Below are 12,303 nucleotides of genomic sequence, written 5' to 3' on the forward strand. Positions count from 1 at the left end.
ATTAAATTCAACATATTATTATAAATATTATCATTACTATAGAGGAACAATAAAGCACAATAGATGGTTTAGAACTTTAAATATTTATTGCACAGACCACAACTCGTCAACAAATAAGTCTAAATATAAATTATGCTTCTGAAGAAATGTACCAAAAACAAACAAATAATAATAATAATTATTATTATTATTAAATTAATTTTGTGTCGGCATATGACGATGTGAGGTGCTTCAGTAGATTAGAATTACTTGTCACCGACGCGAGGGACTCTTTTTTTCCTGGGCAAAAGTTGCACGTTACAAAAACATTTTTGCTTTTCACCTCAGCGAGTGCTTATACTTCCAGTTTGCAAAAACTACCTTTGAACTTGTTGGACTTGCCATCGTTGTGAGTCCTGGATGTTGGTGTGTGCGACTGACCGTGCGCGTGCTTCAGTGTGCGTTTGCTTCACCCGCACTACCTTGCCTCTGATTGGCAAACAAAGGAAATTTACTCAATCTAAGCCAATCATCGCGTTCTCAGTTACACCACGTTTACAGACACACCAATCATCATCACTGGTTATGTGTCCCGCCCCGAACACACACAAACACACACACCTCAGAGAAAGAGAGGTCCTATGGCTGAGAGAGATGCTGCTCGCATGAAAACCGCTTCAGTGTTCTCAGTTCTAGTAACGCGCATTTTATTGTCAGTAACGGTAACGGCGTTGTAACGGGGGAAACAGTAATTCGTCTGATTACTCGTTACTGAAAAAAGTATCGCCGTTAGTAACGCCGTTTATTTATAGCGCCGTTATTCCCATCACTGGTCAAAACTGACAGAAGAAATCTCTAAGCCTGCTATAAGCCCTACCCATGGGACGAGTTGACAGTAGGGTTGCCACCCGTCCCTTAAAATACGGAATCGTCCCGTATTTGAGAATGAAATTGCGCGTCCCGTATTTTTTATAAAAATTTTTAAAGCAGCGTCTCATGCAAATACTCACTGCGGTAAAGCCAGCCGCAGTTCAGAAAAACACGGTCAAGCCAGCCGCGATTGATTTTAAGTGTGCGCGCATATTACAGTGATTACGGTAGTTTCAGAAACAACACAGAGAGAACGCGCTTGCAGAGCGCTTTTCATTTAAACGCCCAGACTGAGAGATAATACTACAAAATGCTCGTGAATTTTTACTTACTTATTTATTTGCATTTCTGCTTTAATATCCGTTTTATTTATTGGTGTACTTGACGGTTCTTTTCTGAGAAATGGGACATTATTAGACTTTAGAGGACATGATTACATTTTAACGGGGTATATAGACCCCTATTTTTAAAAAGTAGAAAAAAAACAATGATCAGTTCTTATTCAGGACGTCCCATATTATATGCACAACTCATATGATTTGAATCGCAGACATGTTAGTCTCATTACTGTGATCCATGTGCTCTGTGTAAAGTTATAATGCAGAGGGAGCTCTTCTTACCACACAAGTTCAGCTGCTTCTCGGTGATACTCTGGATCTGATCAATTTAAAGTACTTCTGAGTTGTTGTGACTTTAACCCAAATACCGTAAGATGGACAAATGTGGGCAAAATAATTTTAATTAATTTTTAAAAAATACTTCCCTTGATCTGAGTGGTACAAGACTTAGTTACTTTTCCTAAGTTTGCCACCTGAACACGCAAAAAAAAAAAAAAAAGACTCGATTCTACAATGTTAAGTGGGTGAAAAAAAAAACTCCTTAATCCCGTATTCGTGGACAAAAATGGGCACCCATGGGAATGAATGGGAAAAACAGTAATTCAGAGAATTTTTTTTTATTTTTGTCAAATAAAAATCAGTAGATCCAATACAATGCATATATTACATACACAAAAATGAAGGGGTGATCCTGTACAACCTTCTCAACATGGCAACAACTCACACACACACACACACACACACACACACGTATACAATTTACTTATTTACTTTGTTTTTTGCATTGGTCTCAATAGATTCTGATGGCAATATCTGCCTTTTGGAGCCTCCTGTCTTAACAAAACCGCAGGCAGTTCTAAGTGTCCTACTTTCTGGTGTATTGAGTAGGCTAAGTAATATTATAAAGTGTGCTCAACCAAATGCTCATCTTCTCAGGATGTAGGTGGTGATGACACCATTTCTGCTGATACAGAGAGGCCTATAGAGGTAATGTTATGTTTGTAGACATCAAACAATCTTTACAATCACATCTTTACATTTTTGTGTCCAGTAACCTATAGAATGTAAGTATATCCAAGTATAAATGTATATTCTTGTCTTCCCCCATCACCACCCTCCAGAGTGTGGAAGAACAGGAAGAGCAGGAGGAGGGTCCATTAACTTCTTCTGCACAGATGAACACAGTTCAGTGATGTACAGTAAATGCCAATTTAATTCAATGGAAGTCATGTACAACATAATGTAACCCTAAACTACTGTAATTTCAGTTACCAGTAAAGGAGTTATATAGACTGCATCTGCTTAAAGCTATGGTCTACAATTTCAAAGATTGTTCATTATTAATAACCTCGTTTAGATGCTGGTTATGGTTCTACAGTACAATCCTAATAATATAAAGAGAAAAAAGAATGAAAAAAATCCATTCACTCTATTGGGTGTACACCTGCAGAGAAATTGACCAATGTAAGCTGTCCGGCCGGACAGCTTACATTGGTTAACTGCTCTCATCCAATCCCCTGCTCCACTCGCGTCTCCACCCCGCCCCCTCCTGCGACATGAAATTTCGCGCGAAATTAGGCAGCATCAACTCAGCAATGGAGAAAAACCAACAAACAGACAGCAGCAAGCGGCCCCTGTTTGCCCCAAACGTCAAGGTTGGAAGAAAGAGAAAGTCAATTGAGGAAAGAGCAGAGATTTAAAAAAAAAAAAAATGTGAAAAACGCCGGACTCAAAGCCGAATCAATATAGGGTCCACCATTGCCCGTTGGTGGAAGCTTCAGAGAAACCTTGGACTTAAAACCGACGCTGACATGGCTGACTTTTTGTTCAGCAGGATACTTAAGCATTTATTTATACTTTTATGACGTGGTGTATTACATAAATAGCTTTTTATCAGTCTGACAACATGATCATGCTACCGGTCTGCATTGGAATGTTAGCCGTTCAGCATCGCCTATCGCGGGTCAAAGTAATTATATTTCTTGAAGTGCTTGACTATTTCAGTATGCCTAACGTCAGCGGTTTTCTGTTCGAGCCGATAGATAGAACATTGCATGTGTTGCTAATCTTGCATGTGCGTGAACTCAAACGTGTGCCTCTGAGCTATTTTGTTAGGACAATGGTGACATTGCATTGTTGATGAAGCAACTACGTTCAAGTGTCGAAAGTTAACTTTACATATGATGTGTCATTAGCGAGGTCAGTAGATTGAAGCGACTAAGCAATCCGACATCGCACATGGTACATCTCTGTTCCATGTTTACTCCTGCTTGACTGAGTGACGTTGTTCAGGTCGTTTCCCGGTGGGAGGGATCAGGTAGCACAGAGGGGAGGGGTGTGCGTGTGGAGGGGCGGGATGAGTTTTTTAAAAATTCAGGCTTTCTCGACTGATTTTCAACATCGTAGACTACAGCTTTAAACAAATTGAAAAAAAATAAATAAATAAAGAAATGATATACTTGGATTGACAGATCCTAAAGTCAGATATGGAAATCAAGATCCTGAAACACAAGCTACAGGTAAGGTGTGTATTGCGATTAGTGGATTATATAAAGGTTTTGAAAGAATATAGAAATTGAACAGTTGCTTTTTAATTTGTAGGAAATAAAGAAGACCAAATAAATTGTTGTGACTTGTTTATTTCTTTCTTTCTTTTTTTTTTTTGTGGTGGTGGCTGATTTAATCATATATATATAATGGATATATGTAATTGATTGCAACGAAAAACGGTAACACTCAAACAAAAATTTATGGGGAAAAGACGAAAAAAAAATCCACTCTAGGTCTTAAAGTCCTTAAAAATGAATACAGCCTCCTCATTTCTGGGATCCTCCAAAAGAGGACAAGCCATTCTCGTAACTTTGTTCTTTGTGTGACTGAAATGTAGGCAATGAATGACTAAGGCTAAGACTAAGACTTTGAAAAGGGGGAGGAGACTGACAGAAACTCAGAGTTTAGAGAATAAAATCTGCTCCTGACCAGGTTAAGTTTACAGAGTAAGTCACCACGGTAACTGACTCTGAGTAAAACTTACCTCTCTTTCAGAAACTGGCTTGACTTACCCTGCTTTCTCAAGTTTGACAAACCTGCCATTTTGGAACAGAAAACCCAGAGTTTCTCTCATTTCAGGGTTAACATACTCTGAGTTTTTACTTAACCTCCTTTCTGAAACGGGCCCCAGATGTCATATTAACCACTAAACACTCTGCCCTTCTAACAAAATACAACAAAGTGTTACAATACATGTAAAAATGTCAAGTAAAACAATATTTCTTACTTTTGAGCCAAACACTGTCAGCCAGACCTCATTTAAGTCGCTTCATTTGTCAGTTTTGCCAGTACCTCACTAAAGCTTCTTAAAAACACCAGTTTGCCTGCAAACATATTAGTTTTGCATAAAAAGGCAGCTGTCTTTATCTTCTAGATAGAAATGGATACAAGGGCCACACTCTGCCACCTGCCCACAGCATGCAGTGATAAGCACAGAATTGGGAATGTTTTTGCACATTCGACACCTCAACGCATCTCGCAGAGAGGAAGCAATGAATACTGACTTTGACACATCAGCATATTTCCCTTTGACTTCCGCTAACACATCAATCTGTTGCACTACCTGTAGGACATTAGCCTTAATGTGGTTAACTGCAATGGCTCGCCATATTTTTTATCCATATTTTCAGCTAGCCTTTATGCAGAGTTTTTTCAATCTCAAGCTCAACATCAAGCAGGCCATCTAGAACTTAATTTTCTTCATAGTCCATCCTGAAAAAGTGAAAGAGACAGAGTCATTAGACATATCCAGTACTTCACATATATTATCACCACCTTAATTTCACTGCAGAGCCAAGTAGTAGAATAATCATCATAATTATCTTTACGTACAAATTATACCACCATGTACAGATGCTTAATGTTATTGCCATGGGTGTAAATTTCATTTAACAGTAAAATGTATTGTATATTTATTTTATACAATAAAAATAAAATTTCTCATGAACAATTTTTGAAGGGGACACAAATAATACAGCCAATTTGTACTTATAAATGATATGTCCCGACAGTGAAAAACTTTGCTTCTATCATTTTTATTGTAGCATGGAGACTGCGCCATTATGGTTATTTTCATAACACAAAGCAGACTTTTCTTCAAAACTATTTATTGCATTGTTTGTTATGTTGTTTACAGTTAAGCCATCAACATACAATAAAATTCTAACATGAATGTTATTGTGAAAAGATATATAAAATAAGTAATGTTTTGTAACAAATCAATTATTAAATAATCAATTTACAGTAACTGCTCTATGTAAAAAAAAAAAAGCAATTTAAAGCAAACTTACATTAATGAATGGACACTAAACAAAAGTACCAAATGTGTTTTTCCTGGTATCACTGGGCCCCATAAACTCTTGGCATATGTTGTTTATGTTAAAGTGCCCGTATTATGCCTTTTCAAATATGATATTTCATGTAGTGTGTCATGTAGCTGTATGTGAACATAAACTATCTGCAAAGTTGTGACGCCGACAGTGCACGACAAATGAAGTTTTTGTCTATCAAAAAAAAGAGTCGGCTCACATTCGCCTAAACGAGTCGTCAGCAATTCGAATCTTCTTCTGTTACGGCCACACGTCACGAACTACACATTTGCAAAATGTCCGCCCACGTTCTATGTCTCGAACAACTTGCCCGCTCACAAACAGTACAATTTTCACGTGGATTACATCATGTCAAGAAGACGCTGTATCCTGTGCTGTGAGAGTAAATTTGTTTTATATGCCCCTCCGAAAGAGTAATCTACAAAAGAATGAGTGGTTAACATTCATTTTTTCAACAACACCTCAGCAGTACAATTCCAATCTTGTGTTGTGTTCGCGTCATTTTACTGATGAATGCTTTTCCAATCTTCCAATCAACGCGGGATTCACCAAACGCTTGGTTTTAAAAATGGATCAGTGCCCAGTTTATTTGGACCGGCTTTCTCCTCTGAACTTCTACCTGTAAGTATGATTAATAATTGATGATTGTATTTTCTAGCGATCGTTCAAAATACGTCTTTGTGTACGCTATGGTGTGTAACAACCCCGCACATGTCTTGGTAACCGGCTAACTTGCGTTTCTGTAGTTCTGTTGTTCAGCTGTGAGTGCAATGTAGTCTAAAAATTGTGATTGATGCAGCTTGACTGTCTGTCTGCCTTATTAGTTTAAGTAATATAATGCTAAACGATGGCTTAACGCAGTGTTATGCATTGTACAGTGTTGAAGTTCACAACGTAGAGGTGTGCCCGGTTCGCTTACAAAAGCAAATTGCAAGCACTTTTAACAGGTAACATATGACACCCACTGAGAAACGTCCTGCTCCAGTCGTGCTTGCAAAACAGTTTCTTGTCGATGTGCCACTTCAACTGTTTCATCGTCAGACTCCGGCTCGAATTGATAGGGTAAAATCGAGGCTATCTTTTCTATGGATTGACAGGTCTCCACAGCTGTCATTCAGTTATGGCAATGGGCGTTTCGTTTTTGCGCTGTAACGGTAGACCAATCTAAAAGGACTGCGCCATCTGGCCAATCACAGCAGTGAGGGCTCACGGAAAGGAGGGGTTTAGAGAGACTGATTCTTCGAACTGCTTCACACGAGTCGTTTACGAATCATTTAGAAACGGGGTAAAATTAAATCTATTTTTGGAGAAAACTAAAGTGTTTTTTGAACTTGCATACATGTAAACCTGTTTTATGAGACTATTACAACAATATTAACTACCTTTAAAATGGCATAATAGGGGCACTTTAACACAATTACACTGATAACATAAAAATACAGTTTTCTCATGTGTGAAACCTCATGTGGTATTGAAGTGCTGCTTTATTTCTGAAGCTCTTTCCACAGTGACCACATATAAATGGCTTCTCTCCAGTGTGACGGTACATGTGTCTGTTAAGGATTCCTTTTTGGTTGAAACTTCTTCCACATTGCTGGCAGGTGAAAGGCTTCTCTCCAGTGTGAATTCTTTTGTGGACTTCAAAGTGTCGTTTATAATTAAACCTCTTTCCGCACTGAGGGCATGTGTAGGGTTGCTCTCCAGAGTGAATTCTCATGTGGTCTTCAAAGTGTTGTTTTCGATGGAAACTCTTTCCACACTCAGAGCATGTGTAGGGTTTCTCTCTATGAGTTCTCATGTGGACTTTAAGGTTTTCATGTTGATCAAAACTCATTCCACACTGATCACATTTGAAAGGGTGATCTCCATTGTGAATTCTCATGTGTCTGATAAAGCTTTCTTTTTGAGTGAAACTTACTCCACACTGTTGGCAGGTGAAAAGGCTCTCTCCAGTGTGGACTGTCATGTGGCAATGGAGGTTTTCTTTCCGGTTAAAACTTCTTCCACACTGTTGGCAGGTATAAGGCTTCTCTCCAGAGTGAACTCTCATGTGGCTGTTAATTAGTGGTGGGCCGTTATCGGCGTTAACGTGCTGCGTTAACGTGAAACTCTTATCGCGCGATAAAAAAAATATCGCCGTTAATCTATTCTCAAATTTGGGTTGGGAGCTGGGTCTAAACTACGCAAGCTATGATGACTTTCACCTTGATAGTTTAACGCGGATGTATACCGAAGACTGTAGAATATGGTCACGCTTTTAAGTCTCCTCCGCCAAAACACAGACGGGATCGCGTCGTCCTCCATTCATAAAAACCGAATCTACTATAGCGAAATGCCACGTAAATTCGTCGTTTTTTGGATTCATAAATCAAATGTTGGTCAGTCACTTAATTCAAATCGCGATATGGACTAGTGTATGTGAAAACTGAAATGCAAAAAGACCGTTTTAATATGAATCCGATATGTTCCGTTTGCCTAGCTGTATGTATGCATTGCAGAGACGAGCTTTTACTACACGCATCGCATATACTGAAACACACGTGACGCTCCCGGTAATTTTTGGCATTTTCATCTCACATGAACAGATAAACTCAATCTCCCAAACTGCTGTGAGTTTCACTTTTACCGTTTCATTTGAGAAACCTAGCATCATATCATACTGTATGACACAGAAACTTCACGGCAACCTGTCAAAATAAAAGTACGGTGTAACGTAATGGGTTGGGTAGGTGTTGACGTTAAAAAAAACACAATCTAATAGGGAGAAAAAATAATTTCATTGTTAGTTAGTTAGTAAACACAAGTACATCTAATTGAACAATTTATTTTCATCAACAAATTATCATAGAACAGCTTTATGAGCTTTATGATCCATTCTCAAAGACTTTAAGTCATTATTTGGGTAGCACGCATATTCTGAATGCCTTCAGCAGAATTCAAATTAGCCATTTTAATCTAGATTAATCTAGATTAATTCCAAGATTTAATCTAGATTAATCTAGATTAAAAAAATTAATCTATGCCCACCCCTACTGTTAATATTTCGTTTTTGGTTGAAACTTCTTCCACATTGCTGGCAGGTAAAAGGCTTCTCTCCAGTGTGAAGTCTTAAGTGTTCTTCAAAGCGTACTTTATAATTAAAGCTCTTCCCGCACTGAGGGCATGTGTAGGGTTGCTTAGTGTGAATTCTCATATGGTCTTCAAAGTGTTGTTTTTGATGGAAACTCAGTCCACACTCAGGGCATGTGTAGGGATTCTCTCCAGTGTGAATTCTAACATGTCTTTTAAGACTGGCTCTAAGACTAAAATGCTTTCCACACTGTTGACAGGTGAAATAACTTCTTCCTGTCTTTCGAGTCATTTTTCTTGAGGAAGTCGTTTCAGTCTGTGAACAACTAAAAGACTTTTCTCCATTTATGAAATCATGATCTATCTCTTCCATTTCATTCAGTACTTGACTCTCCTCTTTCAGTGCCATCAGATCTAAGATGAAAAAGACAAATAGTTAAAGACACGAATCACAAAACACATCAAATTACAGTTAAATGAGTTAAACAAAGTATATGAAATTTATGCAGAATTCCAGTATAAAAAAGGCACATGGAGGACACAGAACAAAACAGAAAACAAAGATATTCTATGTCAATATTGACATAGACCATTTTTTCTGTGACTGACCAAATAATAAAATTTCAGTTGACTAAGTCTCTTCTCAACGACTAACATTCAGTAAACTGTCGCCAGACTTTATTTCGCATACGTCATCATTACATCAGAGCAAAACCATATGCACACCACTTTTATTTACCCATTTCATATGAAACATGTTACTCAGTCCTTGCAGTGAACATTAACATTTAAATAGACACAATTATTTAAATGCTGTTTTTAAATCAGAGCACTAAGAGAACTATAAGAATAAATGAAGCTAAAATCCTTTCAAAAAGCTGCAGGAGGGCAACAGAGAAAAAAAAAACACCCACCAAAGGAAAATTAATTCAGCAAATGCACAGGACAGTTCATAGGATAGTTCAGCTTTGAGAATGAAAACCAACCTGTTTGTTCCTCAGTATCTTCATGTTTGACTCTGAATGTTTCTTCAATCATCATGTCTTCAGTCTCCTCTTTAATAAACGCCATATTTATAATAGTGTGTCACATCGATCTCAGTTGCTCCACCAGGAGTTTTTTTCTGTTTGGAAACGCCCTGTTTAAGATGAGAGTAATTAACAGAAATATAAAAAAAGAACAAAATTAAATCTCTGTGTTCATCTGAATCAGCATTAGTTCAGTAGTCAGTGCACTAGTAAGGGAGTCAGAGTAATAGTTAATGGACTTAAATGATTTGATTTAACAAACACTCAAAAGGTGCGTTCACACCGGACGCGAATGAAGCGGCAAGCGCGAGTGATTTACATGTTAAGTCAATGCAAAGACGCGAATATCCATCCTGCGGCGCGAAACGCCTGATTTTTTCCGCGCAAGTCGCGTCCGGTGTGAACGCACCAAAACCTTTTAACTTTATGTCACAGGTCGGGGCGGGCCAATCCAGCTGCACCCACCCCTAAGACCCGTTACCACCCTTAGGGAGTCAGACAGAGGTCAGGCAAGGACGACGGACAAGTCTTTAAGTCACGGTTTTTATTGAGTATAAAAATGGATAAAAAGTTTAAAATAATGGGTCTTCTGGACAGGGACGTTCCGTCCTACGGGCTCACAACTGAACGGAGGCTGCTGCCGGACATTTCAGATGTATATTTCGGGTACGTACTCCTCTTCGTCAGCAGGTGACCAACAGAGAGCTCACGGCTGGAGGGCTTCACCGCAGAGCAGTCAGTGTGTCTTCGGATACAAGATCCTCTCGAGGGGCTGGCGGACACAAGGCTTTCGGCAGAAGAAGTTCACTGTAAAGCAGACAGGTGAGTATACAGGCACGTAATCCTCTTCTTCAGCAGGTGACAGACAGAGAACTTACGGCTGGGGGATTTTACTGCAAAACAGTCGGTGAGTATACGGGCACGTATTCCTCTTCTCCAGGTGACAGGCAGAGACTTGTGGCTGGAGGGCTTCAGGCTGGAGAGCTTCGCTGCAAAGCAGCCGGGTAAATATACAGACACGTAATCCTCTTCTTCAACACTGACAGACAGAGAACTTACGGCTGGAGGAACTTACTGCAAAGCAGTCGGTGAGTATTCAGGTACAAAATCCTCTCGAGGGGCTGCTGACACAAGGCTTACTGCGGGAGTTTACTGCAAAGCAGACAGGTGAGTATACAGGCACGTAATCCTCTTCTTCTACACAGACAGACAGAGAACTTACGGCTGGGGGATTTTACTGCAAAGCAGTCAGGGAGTCTTCCGGTATGCAATCCTCCTGAAGGGCTGTCAAATAAAACATTCCAATATCTGTGGAGTACAACAATGTTAGCCTCTTCTTACATCTTGGAACGTGATAGAAAACTCAGGTAAGTATGGACATCCAGCAGGTTTAAGTTCACACTTCACACATCAAGACGGTGCATCACATTACTTCATCCCAGCAATTCAACACTCAGTGGAAAATACATATAAATGGCCGTTGCCCATTCTCAGACCTGGCACTCACGTTGAGGAGTCCCATAGACAAGAAGAGAAGATGGAGATTGAGTGATCTTCTCACAGTCTCTCACAAACAATCTTACTGTACAGCGGCTTCCTTCCTCCAGTTGCATTAATGTGCTCCTCCTCCCACACTCATAGTCCCGCACCCGTCTCTCAGCCCCACTTCCTCTCCTCCTATCCCCTCATGCTGCCTCCGGGATCCACAGTCCCCCCGGAAACGCCCTCCAGAAGAAAAAGAATCTTTTCCCCCTCCTCCTCCCTTGATCTGTACTCTCTCCTCTTATCCTCCCTTGTTGGCAACATGTCCCAATCACAGGGCTTCAACTCCCTCATCCACAGCTGCCGACGATTTCAGCTAATCATCCCATTCGCAGGGATTTTGCGCTCACCCGGAACTAGCCCGGTGTTCCGTTTTTATGGGTCCGACGGGAGGCAATCGCGGCGAACGTTAGTTCCGCCTAACAAACTAAAATAAAAAAAATTAAATATTTCGTCACCTCGTGACATTTATATTCCGTTTTGATTAATATTTAATGATAAGTATATTATATTTAATCGATTACACACTTTTAAAAATAGCTATTGTATTTAAAGGTTGTCAGTACAACAAAAACATTTTCAATTGTTTGTCAAAGTTGTCATTACTCATGTTTGAGTTTGTTCTCGTTGTTTTTACACTGTTTTGAGCAGCAGGTCTCTCAGCAAGCGGCGATTCGAAACAGTGAATCATTTTGTGAATCAACCGATTCAATTGACTCGGAGTTTGTTATTCGTGTTTCTGATCTGAATCACTAACAGAGAGAGAAATCAGACTGATCTGTGGATGCGCTTTACTCACAAAATAACGTCCATTATTACATTAGATATTACAATATTACACAAAATAAGTATAAAGTTTAAATCGCCTGTAAATCATATATAATAGCTTGAACGTGTATGAATTTAAAAACTTTAAACGATTAAGACTACAAACCTTTCTTCAGCTGAAACACTGATGCAGGAGCGCGGAGCAGCCTTATGACGTCACACCACCAGATCAAAATAAAAGTCCTGTTCACGCGCTTCTGTGTCTACAATCCAAATAGTGCATAGATATCTACAGGGTAAAACTTATGTCAATGGTTATGTCATATTTTT

This window comes from Garra rufa, chromosome 1 (genome assembly GCF_049309525.1).
Source record: "Garra rufa chromosome 1, GarRuf1.0, whole genome shotgun sequence".
NCBI lineage: Eukaryota > Metazoa > Chordata > Actinopteri > Cypriniformes > Cyprinidae > Garra > Garra rufa.